General features: G+C 37.9%; 1 non-coding gene across 1 annotated transcript; it reads left to right on the forward strand.

The window, feature by feature from the left end:
- The first annotated feature begins 7,560 nt into the window (after positions 1-7,560).
- On the forward strand, positions 7,561-7,667 carry LOC112534474. Its single transcript, XR_003078761.2, has one exon. It is a non-coding gene; the product is annotated as a small nucleolar RNA R71 (small nucleolar RNA).
- The last annotated feature ends 5,429 nt before the right edge of the window (positions 7,668-13,096 follow it).

The following is a 13,096-nucleotide window of genomic DNA, read 5'->3' on the forward strand; positions in this document are numbered from 1 at the left end:
GGCCTAGTACTAGTGAGTATCAAGGGGACTTAAGTGATGGAATTTTAAAGGTTGATTTTTATAAATTACCAATCTTGCTTACCCGTGCCTAAATCCTGAATCGAACTCGGTTCCTCTCTCGAGCTTACCGACTTTCTAAACCTGCACTAACCTAATGGAATCTCTTCCTATCAGATTATTACAGATTAGCATTAAGTGTGACTTAGATCTATTAAGAGTTGTTAATTCTTAATCTGGCGAGTGAATTAACCTTATCTCTAAGTGTTAACTACCAGTTATTACTATTCAAATTCCAGTTGTAACAAGCATTTCTCAATGTCAAGAAACAACCCAAAAGATAATTAATTCAATGTCTCAAATTAACTGAATCAAACTTTATTACTGAATAGCAAAAAGATTACAAGAATGGCAATTACAAATCTAACAACTAAGCACAATCCATTAACAATAAAGACCCCAATGGGTTCAAAAGATCTAGCTACTCATGTTCATAGTTAAAGCAAAATAAGGAACAAACAAGGAAAAGAAAATTGAAGGCATGTACACCTTTCTCTTTCAAGTTGGATGAGAAACCCTAATTTTCCAATCCAAAATATCAAACCCTAATTTGCCTCTTGAATGCTCCCAAATGTTGTTTTGATCTTCAAATCGATGTTGAAACAAGTGTAATCCTCCCTCAATTGATGAATTTGATCTCCCAAGGTCGACAATTGAGGTCTAGAAAATAAGTGAATTGAGTGTATAATGGAATTAGGTTAGGAAAATTGAGCCTCCACTCACCAAATCGAACTTTTGCCTATATAGTCTCTTCAGCACGGCCGTGGTCAAGCCTGTGCTGGTCAGCATAGGCGGAGTCTAGGCCGTGTTGAACCTAAGGGATCCGTTATGTTGACCTCTTCTAGGCCGTGCTGAAGCCGGTGCTGAGCCACCACGGGCCGTGGTAGAGGCCGTGGTGGAGGCCGTGGTGGCTACGGAAACAATGCCAAAAGGCACTCTTTGAGGGCAGCTAATTGGCAATTCAGCATGGCCGGAATCCAGGCCGTGCTCAACCCTCGGGGTGCTAGTCCTCGTCCAATTTGATGGATTCTAGTCCGTAATCACGCGTATTTCCCTCGATTGTTGATGGTGTCCTTCGAAAATGACCTGAAACGTGAAAGGAAATAAAAGATAGGTGATTCTAGCATAAAATAAGATAATCATGCACAAGAATGTAAACAATTGGGCATGAAAACATGTGTAGTATGATGCCTATCAAATCACCCCACACTTAAGCTTTTGCTTGTCCTCTAGCAATCAATAACTCACTCCTCAAATAGATATCAAATAACTCAATCAAATACTTCGCAAGAAATTAGCTCAGAACAACTCTCAAAACTCCATAATGAATTTCTCCAAAATCCCCTAATCACTAAATCCTTAAGAGAGAGAACAAAGTTAATAAAACTGCTAAAATTAAAATGATAAACCATTCAAATTGAGAAATTGAGAACCATGCCTCACAAGATGTCACTCGAAACACACAAGTGTATATAAGTGAAAGAAGATCGCCAATCTCTCAACACAAAAATACAAAAAAAGTGCTTTCCATAAGCTTGCTTATAGATCCAATCTCCACTACTGTGAAATAATCAATAATCATGATCAAAGGGTCTTGAGCTAGGTTGTAATAGGGTTAAGGTAGGGTATGGAGAAATATGGAAAGTAGGCTAAAAGTTGCTGGAAAATTATGCAAGTAATGCAAGAAAATAGCCAAGGATCAAATGATATACCAAAAATGAACACTAAGTTGCTCCAACAATAAGATGATGCTTGAAATGAACTAAAAGAATACCAAATTCTCTTTTTTTTCATTTTTCATTTTTTTTATATATACTATGTATATATACTACAGCAGCTTATGTAGGAGCTGTTATTGTTATTGACATAAACAATAAGAATGAATATCCAATTTTGGATTGAAGGGAGCATCTACGAAAAATCTAGCAACTTAGTGATTATATATAAAAAGAATGCAATTTGATCCAAAATGAAATGAAGCATAAACTTACATAATTTCCAGCAATAATGGTAGAAAGAATGGTAAAATGAATAGAAGTGATAAAGTGAGTGTCGAAGGTTTACAACGAAAGAAAAGGCTAAGGCTCAAAATTGGTTCACTATGGGAAAAATAAGGTTAGGCTTTTAGCCAAATTGTGTAAATCCTAAGTGCCCAAATCATCTCATGACTATCAAACATTCATGTAATCTCAAAAGGAATCACAAAGCAAGTTCTAGAAATAAAGATTCCGTACAATGCTCACTAAAGAACAACAAAAGGAGCATAAAAAATAATGATGCCCAATTTGGCTCAGAACCTCACCATTTGAGTGGGTTAAAATTGCCTGAATTCTCAAACCAAAGTTTAAACAATCAATCATAATAATAAGCAGTGATATTAACAGTGTTCTATTTTTGAGATAAAGTAAAATGGAAAAATTGGGAAAAAAAACACCAGTTTTACCTGGCTCGAGTGAAATTAAGAGATTCGTTCATTTCCTTTTTCTAACAAGATTTGATAAAAGCTATAAGGGTATCTATTCAAAAGAGAAAAATCATCAACTACCCGATTGAAACAAAACTCAAGATAATAATAAACTAAGGTACCTACCCCACACTTAAGTATAACACTGTGGATAGTGTTAGAAAGATTAAAACTGGGTAAGCATATGACTCGCACATCATAGTTATTGAAGATCATGCTTAGTTTTCAGATTGGGAAGCATAGTGTTTTACTAAAATAACTTAACATAAAAAAAATGAAAGGAAATAACAGACAAAAAGTAAGAAAATAAAATAAGATAAATTAAAGGATAGAAAATAAAAAGAAAAAGGAAAAAGAAAAGTTGCACAATGTTTTTTGCTAAGAGTCTGCTGATGGTGTATCCTCACTGCTTGCACCTGCTTGAAGATGAGGAGCAGGGGGCTGCGGTGGATCAGGGTCCGTGAAGCAGCCTGCCAGATCGAACTCCATCTCATCGATGAGCCACTGATTTTGTGCTCTAGCGTCCATCAATTTTTTCATCTGCTCCACTAAGAAGTCCGTCTGGGTGGCCTGCCTCTCCAACCCATTCATAAGCTGCTGAAGCACGGTGTTCATCCCGCCAAGCTGTGCCCTAATCTCCTCTTGAAACTGCGCAAATTGAGTATGGTGTTGCTGCTATAGATCACAGACTCGATCTAGTCAGTCAGCTAAAGCACTAATCTGAGCACTCGATGTCCCTACAGAATAAGAGGATGAGGCTCCAGATGGAGGCATAAATACTCTAGATGGGTTGGGAATCCTAACATCTGGGATCCCAGCCGACGGATCTTAGGCTCCTCTAGCCGCTGCCTCTCTGGCCTCCCTGACTATTGTGTTCACAAGCCTGTACTCTATACCATATGGATGTCTAGTAGCCGTGATCATCTACATGTTTATCATTTATCTGATCCCTAGCAGTGTCATGTCACCAATAATTAAAAGCTCCGACAGACAATCGTCCAATACATCCAGTCTCTTGGCTAACCTAGTCACGTACGGGCCAAAACAACAATGCATCTTCTTCTAGGCATCCATTATAAATGGTCGAACTTGACGAGCCAACAAATATCCCAACTCCAACTTCTTCTGATGTTGCATAGCCTAGAGGATGAAGACATCGGTCTGTGTTACCACTCCAAAACTTTTCCTCTACCTGTAATGGTGTAAGCTAATAGAGTATGGAGATAGGAGAGATGATCCGGAAGGCTAGACACCTTAGACTTGCTTGGGTAGTACGTTTCCGACCTAAGTACCAATAAGTCCCACATGGTGTCGTAGGATATTGGGTTGATGTAGAGGCATCCCTTATACTTCTCCCCCGAGATCTCCTATTCAGTACATAATCCTAAATGCATGCCGAATTGTGGGACTGACATTAAGAACTCCCTTCTCCCAAGTTTGAAATAAATTGCATCAGACTGATGCCAGTTTGTGATCTGTTGCTGTAGGAAGAAGGTGCTGAGGAACTCAATTGTAAGCTCACGGTAGGTTGGCTCAATGATGTCAAAGAATCGCGCATACGGCAGAGTCTCGAACAGAGTGCGCACATCCTGAACCAATCCCACTCTTTCCAGTGATGCGAAATTGATGCAACGACCCGCCATCACTTGCTTCCATCTCATGACTTGGAACTGACTCTCATTTTCTACATTAGGGAATGTCCATAATGGATGACGATTAGGTGCAGGTGGGTTCACAGCTGGTGCTCTTCGAGCTCGGACTAGTTGTTGTTGCGATGCTGGGGCTGGTACTGGTGCTTGTGCTGGTGCTGGTTTTAGTGCTCTGGAGGAAGATGTTCCTTCGCCACGCGATCGCTTGCTGGTAGGAATGCATTTTGGTTGCTTCCTATGGGATTGATCGCGGTCCGTCATATTACCTAATGTAATGAATCATTAGTTATTCGTACAAGAAATTAAGTTAATAAAAAATCCTACCAAAAATTGGACAGCATAACGGCTATGATTCGACTAACAGAAAACTTTAGACTTAACGAAAGATTAAAGCCTCAATCTCCTGCATAAACTAATTATCCGATACATTCCAACCTACTTTATCGTGCACCAACTAATGCAACTTTATTCAAACAATTATTCATAATAGAATGCCATAAACAACTTTATTTCTGCAAACCCACACTTATCATTTTCATAATCAACTTCACAGCAAACATAACAACTAATATAAATTAAATCTAATTGGGGTCATATTAAAGCAGTGTAACAACATAAAAACTACCAAAACATACTACCATGTCCTCAATAAAGTATATGCATAAAAGAAAAACTAAATTAAAAATAAATAAAAGTAAAAAGTGAAGAGACTTACTTGGAATTGCCGAGAAAGGTGAGAAGGATGAGAGAAATAGAAGAAAACCACACCTTGGAGCTTTAGAAAAGGGGTAGCAAAAATTTTTGGAAGCCTCCTTTTTATAGGCACGGGGGTCAGCATGGGCTAGGGCACGGCCATGCTGATCAGCATGGCCAGGACTCAGCCCGTGCTGAGCCCCTATGCTTCAATAGTTCACCAATTGGCACGGGTAGGGGCACGACCATGCTGACCAGCACGGCCTGGTGTTGCCGCCCGGGATGCCTTCGGAAGCTAAGATGAATGGCCGAAATCCCCCAAGTCTTCATGTGTCTTTCATCACGGGCTTGACGTCAGCACGGCCTGGTGTTGTAGCCCGTGATGGCCACGGAAACCATGGTGAAAGGGGGGTTTCCAGGCTTTGCTTCGCCATCTCGGGTCGCCGAACTCCCTACCTTAATATGTGCTTTAACACTCCAAGATATGTTAGTCCTCCAAATTGCGTATGAGCATCAAGTAGGCTAGCTCGTGCAAAACTCAAGAATAAACACATCCCAAGCAACATCTAGTAAAAGGTTCAATAAAATAAAATCATCTCAAAATAAAACAAATTAAAACTAAACTGAGACATCTAACTAGAAAAGTAAATAAGTAAATAAAAGATGTCCAAAAACTCAAAAAGCATAAATAGATTCGGGAATGCCTCCTGAAGGCACTTCTTTTTGTTCGAGTCGTCTAGCTGGACTCTGTAATAGTATTCCTGCATCGCGGGCAAATTGAAGAGGTGGGCTTAATGTAAGCTGGGGCTTGAGGCATATAAGCGCAAGGAGGATGTCCAATGTGTGCAGTAGATGACCATGGATGTGCTCTCCACACCGAGTCGGGTTGCCCATTCATCCACTCCAAATCCTGTCTAGGTGACGTGTCATAAACAAACTTGTAACTACCCTTCTCGGGTGTATCATAGTACAATGTCTCAAATTGATACAAGTTGTTTTCTTCAGATGAATAACACACATCAACAGGGAACGAGACATGTATAGCATCATCCAATTGTACATCTTATGGTTGCTTATCACATGCAAGACCAGTTCCATCAATACTACAAATGGCATGAACATGGTCGGTGGGAGAACTATCAAATGGCGGTAAACTAAAAGTAACACAGTCATCCCCTACATTAAGTTCTAACTTTCCCTCAAATACGTCTATTTTAGCTCTAGGCGTGGTAAGGAAAGGTCTCCCCAAAATCAACGGTACACCATGCTCATTATTCATATCCATATCCATAACCACAAAGTCCACAGGAAATATGAACTTATCTACCTTGACTAGCACATTCTCCATAATCTCCCTAGGAAGCTTAACAGAACGGTCAACTAATTGAATGCACATCCTAGTGGATTTTGCCTCCCCCATACCTAGCTTATTGAACAAACTAGTGGGCATGACATTTATGCTAGCCCTTAAATCAGCTAATGCATCATCAACACACAAGTTACCCAAAGTGCAAGGAATAGTGAAACTCCCTGGATCATGATGTTTCTCTGGCAACTTGCTCTGAAACATTGCTGAGCACTCTTCGTTAAGCTTAACAGAGGCTGCCTCCTCCAACTTCCTTTTTCTGCTAAGTATGTCCTTTAAGAACTTGGCATACTTCGTCATCTGCTTCAATGCGTCAATAAAAGGCAAGTTAATATGCAGTTATCTAAAAATATCCAAAAATTTACTAAACTGCTCTTGCGCTTCTGCTTGTTTGAGTCTAGCAGGATAAGGAATCTTAGGTTGATATTCCCTGACTGGGATCGGGTTCACCTTTTGTCCCTTAGGTTCTTTAACCTTACTACTCGCCTCAACCTGCACATCAAAAGTAGAGTCGTCAAAAGCAGGTTTAAAAGGAGCTGAAACTAACTTACCTGAACGCAAAGTGATGGCGTTCACGTGTTCCCTCGGGTTAGACTCAGTGCTGCTAGGGAGCGCTCCTTGTTGACTCTCAAACAACATCTTAGAGATTTGGCCAATCTGACTCTCCAAGTTCTGAATTGAGGCCTGCTGATTCCTAAGTGCACTATCAGTTTGCTGGAACATCATCTCCGTCGTCGTCACAAACTTCATCATAAGCTCCTCAAGATTTGACTTCTTTTCTGGTAGAGGGGGAGCTTGTGCAGGCCCAGCTGGCTATTATTGCGACTGCTGATGAAGTCTCTGAAAACCTGGTTGACCTGGGTATTATTGCTCCTCCAACTGAAGTTGGGATGATTGCGTCACCCAGGGTTGCATGTGTTGCTGTAAGGGTTGTTTTGTTGCCTTGGGGCATTCCCCATATAATTAACCTGCTCAACATTAGAAGACACAGCATAAACAGATGGAAAAGTAGAAGAGGATGAAGCAAACATACCTCCCGTAGTATAGTTTTGCACTATAGTGCGGGCCACCATAAAACTCGCAGCTAACGTTCGCTGCATGAACCGGCATCTGGAGTTCGTCAATCTTCTTGGTTAGAAGCTCCACCTGAGCTGCCAAGGCTGCTGTAGAATCCACCTGGTTGACCATTGTTCATGGCCATTTCCTCTATCAAGTTTTGAGCCTGCTCGGGAGTCTTACTGTTTAGCGCCCTACCTGCTGCAGCATCCACCATCTGCCTCGTTGCAAGGTTTAACCCGCTGTAAAAGGTCTGAACTTGCATCCACACTAGCAATCCGTGATATGTGCAGCATCTCAAAAGGTCCTTAAACCTCTCCCACGCATCGTACATGCTTTCATCATCAAACTGCACAAAAGAAGATATGTCATTTCTAAGTTTAGCAGTTTTAGCGGGAGGAAAATACTTATATAGAAAATTTTCGGCCAACACCTTCCAGGTAGTAATTGTCTGCTATGGAATAGATTGCAACCATCTCTTTGCTTTGTCCCTCAAGGAAAATGGAAACAATCTTAGCTGAATGGCGTCATCGATTGTTCCATTTATCTTGAATGTGTCACAAATCTCTAAAAAGTTGGAGATATGTGTATTGGGATCCTCACTGGGCAATCCTCCAAACTGCACGCTCTGCTGGATCATCTGGATAACATTGGCTTTTATCTCAAAATTGTTGGCCGCTACAGCAGGTTTGACTATACTAGTTTTTTTTCCATCCAAAGATGGTCGAGCAAACTCGTACATCGTCCTCTGATTGTCATCGGCCTAGGGGTTATGGTTCTCCATCACATTAACTCTATGAACCTAAACTGTAACTCTGACCTCCTCCTCAACTGCCTGCAAACATCGTCTCAATAATCTGAGAGAGGGCTCCGGGTCAGATAAGGTTTCTATGGGATCAGGGTTAGAGCTCCTGGTCATAAACTACCTGAAACTGACAATCCAAACAACCACCAATCAATAAAAATAATAAAATAAAGAATAAAGAATAAATAAATATAAAATAATGACTAAAGTAACACAAAAACAATTCACTCTATTTCACCGTTACAGTTCCACAGCTACAGTGCCAAAAACTTGATGGGCTACTTATGCAACCTACACCTAAGGCAGTGAACCTATCGATGCGGCCTAGCACTAGTGAGTATCAAGGTCGTATCCCTGGAGATCGGGTGAACCTAGAGTTACTACTGTTCACTATGTTATCTAGTTTGAAATTGAGTGTGAGAAGTCTAGATTAACTAACTAATGATTATGAATGCAAATAAATGAATAAATAGCAATTGACAATTGAAAGACAACCGGAATAAGAGAAACAAACCCAAAGGGGACCTAAGTGATGGAATTCTAAAGGTTGATTTTATAAATTACCAATCTTGCTTACCCGTGCCTAAATCCTGAATCGAACTCGGTTCCTCTCTCGAGCTTACCGACTTCCTAAACCTGCACTAACCTAATGGAATCTCTTCCTATCAGATTATTACATATTAGCATTAAGTGTAATTTAGATCTATTAAGAGTTGTTAATTCTTAATCCGGTGAGTAAATTAACCTTATCTCTAAGTGTTAACTACCAGTTCTTACTATTCAAATTCCATTTACAACAAGCATTTCTCGATGTCAAGAAACAACCCAGAAGACAATTAATTCAATGTATCAAATTAACTGAATCAAACTTTATTACTGAATAGCAAAAAGATTACAAGAATGGCAATTACAAATCTAACAACTAAGCACAATCCATCAACAATAAAGACCCCAATGGGTTCAAAAGATCTAGATACTCATGTTCATAGTTAAAGCGACCTCTTATAGTATTATTTTCTCATATTTATAAATATAGCCTTTTTACGGGATTGTTTTCTCAAACTCATAAATATAACACTCTAATGGGGTTGATTTCTCATACTTATAAATATACCTCTCTTACGGGGTTGTGTTTTTAATATTTGTAAATATATCCCTTTTATGAGATGTTTTCTCATACTCATAATTATATCCTCTTACGGGTTATTTTCTAATATTCATAAATATACCTCTTTTGAGTGGTTGTTTTCTCATACTCATAATTATACCCCACTTATGGGGTTGCTTTCCTATATTGACAACTATACCTCTCTTATGGTGTTGTTTTCTAATATTTACAAATATACCTCTTTTACGAGGATACTTTCTAATATTTATAAATATACCTCTCTTATGGTGTTGTTTTCTAATAGTTACAAATATACCTCTTTTACGAGGATATTTTCTAATATTTATAAATATACCCCTCTTACTTGGTTATTTTCTAATATTAAAAAATATATTCCTTTTACGGGATTTCTTTTTCATACTGAAAATATACCCCTCATACGGGATTGCTTTCTTATACTCATAAATATACCCCTCTTACAGGGTTGCTGTCTCATACTCACAAATGTAGCACTCTCATAGGATTCTTTCTAATATTTACAAATATATCACTTTACGGGGTTGTTTTCTCATACTCACAAATATACCCCTTTTACGGTTTTTTTTTAATATTCATAAATATACCTTTTTTATAGGATTATTTTCTCATACTCAAAATTATACTCCACTTGCAGGGTTAGTTTTTTATATTGACAAATATATCCATGTTACGTTGTGTTTTCCAATATTTATAAATATACAACTCTTACAAGGTTATTTTCTAATATTTACAAATATACCCCTCTTACGGGGTTATTTTTTAATATTTACAAATATACCCCTCTTACGGGGTTATTTTTTAATATTTACAAATATACCCCTCTTACAGGGTTATTTTCTTATATTAAAAATATACCCCTTCTACGAGTTGCTTTTTCATACTCATAAATATACCCCTCTTACGGGGTTGCGTTATCATACTCACAAATATACCTCTTCTACGGGGTTGTTTTCTCATACTCATAATTATAGCCCACTTATGAAGTTGTTTTCTTATATTGACAAATATACCTGTCTTATGGGGTTGTTTTCTACTATTTATAAATATACCCCTCTTACGAGGTTGTTTTCTAATATTTACAAATATACCCCTTGTACGAAGTTTTTTTTTTTAAAATATACACCTTTTACATGTTTACTTTTTCATACTCATAAATGTAACCTACTTACGCAGTTGTTTTCTAATATTTACAAATGTATCCCTCTCACATGGTTGTTTTCTCATACTCATAATTATACCCCTTTTTTCGGGGTTGTAATGCTGGCTAAACACGACTAACAATCTACAGGCAAGTGCACCTATCGAATGTAATCTAGCTATGGCAAGTATCAATGTTGCATCATATTGGAACCGAGAAGCTACTACTGCTACGCTGTTCCTATTATCTAACCGAATAAAAGTGGTGAAGGTCATTAACTAAAATTGATTGAGAATGCAAATGAAAACTAAATTTTGACAAAAAGAATGAAAGTTTGGAAAAAACAATGAGATGAGTTAACTCAATTGGGGATCCTTTTAGCTAGCGAGCTTAAAAACAATAAATTATGAATTGATTGATTAAGAATTGCGATCTGTGGATAATTTCTGAAATGAATTGGTCTCTCTCTCGAGTTAACCAATTCCTAACCCAAAAAATTTAAAGTTGGAATCTCTTCCTAATAACTGATTTTAGAATAGCATTAATCTATAAATTACCGCTAATAAGAATGTCTAGTTCTTATTCCCGTAAGCTATTACACTTATCTCCAAGATGCAATTCACTTAATCAGAAAAGCAGTTGTCCAAACTCAATTGAATTTCTCAATTATAAAGGAGTTCTCAAATTGATACAATAATGAAGGAGAAACAATAGATTGTATTATACTTAAATCAACAATCCAATTGCTTAAGCACAAAATAAGCCTAGCATCGCTAAGCTCACCCCTAAATGGATTTAATAAGATTAGTTACACATGTTCATGATTAAATTAATACAAGAATCAAATATAAAGTAAATAAGAATTAAAAAGAATTTGAACATCCTTTTCTCAATCGGTGGAAATGCTATCCCCTCTTGAATAACTCTGGATCCAATCTCTACAGCTCAAGATCTCTTTCTTCTCTCCCTTGAATCTTCAATCCAATCCTCAAGAGCAGCTATGTGGATGATGTTGAAGCGTAATTCGTCACCGTTTTTTCTCTTCTTGATCGTCTCGAAGGTTGCTTTCAAAGTCTGTTCTGAATACCCCAGAATTCTTTCTCTCTAGAATCCCTGGATTTCTAGCCGCCTCTCCGAATGTATTTTTTTGTTTCTTTTTCTTTGTTTTAAATTAGGTTTCGGGATCCAACACGGCTTGGATTTCGGCGTGCTGACCAGCGCGGCCTGGATCCATGCTGTGTTGATCTAAAATTGTACATCTAGCCTTCTTCAACATGGTTTGGATTTGGGCTGTGCTGTTCAGCACGGGCATGCTCCTAGGCCGTGTCACTCTCGAAAACCGTGTTGCAAATCGCTTTTTCTCGGCATGGGTAAGGCATTTCAGCACGCCCTCTGACCCTGACCGTGCTTCTCAGCACGGGCGTGTTGGCAGGGCATGTTGAACAGCCTAACGTGCCCGATTCGTCTGTTTCTTCTCGATTTTGGTCCGATTTTTCTCTAACTTTGATGATGTGATGGAAATTGTAGGTTTCATCAATTAACTCCCCAATAGCAAAAATACTATGATAAGTTGAATTAGAAGAAAACTAGAAATTACCAATTTAATCCACAAATTCGGATCGTTCAAAGATTGAAGTAAGAAGATGGATGCTACTTAACCCCTTTACCAACAAGGATAAAGATACTAAGATAGACTTTGAATTTCCTCTTATGCCACAAACAAGAAAGTTTGATAAATAACAAGAAAACAAAGATTTAGGTTTTGACACCAAAAGCTAGAATAAAGCTTGATAAGTCGCAAAGTTCAAGCAGGAAATTAAAGATAAAATTCCTCACAATAAAACTCAAACAAAATTTCATATATCAAATTCAGTCATGCTCTAAAAGAAAGAGAAAAGGACTTGTTTATATAGAGTACAAGTCCATGCACACACTACTAAAATAGACTCACACACATAGGATTACTTTTACTCTTAAATGGCCTTAGTAACCACTATCCACACTAATAGCCATTACTTGGTATTAATTGCCCCATTAACTTGTATATGGTGGCTCTTAATAACCACTATCCACATTGATAGCCATTACTTGGTATTAATTATCACATTAACTTGTATGGTAGCTACATGTAACCCTAATTTTTATTAACATAAAAACAAGTTAAATATTATTCCTTGGGCCTCCATGGATGCCTTATTGGGTTGAAGTTCTTGGGCTTTCCAAATGTCCCTAATTAAACCCAATATGACTTGTTGAAGCTTCTTGGATTTGGACCTTGTGATTGGGCCTTCTTGTACTATTAATGGATCTTGGATCTCTTTAAGCTTTGAACTTGGATTCACATCATGATGTACCAAGAAAAATACCTGAGAAACAAAGAAAATTAAAACAGGGTGCTTCTAATATAAAAACACATAATTTGCCCTAAAAACAACTAAAAATCAAGCATGCAAACATGTGTAATAACAAGGATATCAAATCACCCCACACTTAAGCTTTTGCTTGTCCTCAAGCAATCAACTGTTTAGATCATAAACATGTAATCAACACTCCTTAAAATTCATTTATTATTAAGCAATATTGAATCTATTCCAAATTGAAACTTGACCAAAAACTAAACTAGCAATCTAAACAAGAGTAATTATCATGTTAGTGTATGAAGAAATTAAATAATACATTCAACATCAAATATTCAAGAAACCATATGCTTTACAAGGGATC

This window comes from Ricinus communis, chromosome 2 (genome assembly GCF_019578655.1).
Source record: "Ricinus communis isolate WT05 ecotype wild-type chromosome 2, ASM1957865v1, whole genome shotgun sequence".
Lineage (NCBI taxonomy): Eukaryota > Viridiplantae > Streptophyta > Magnoliopsida > Malpighiales > Euphorbiaceae > Ricinus > Ricinus communis.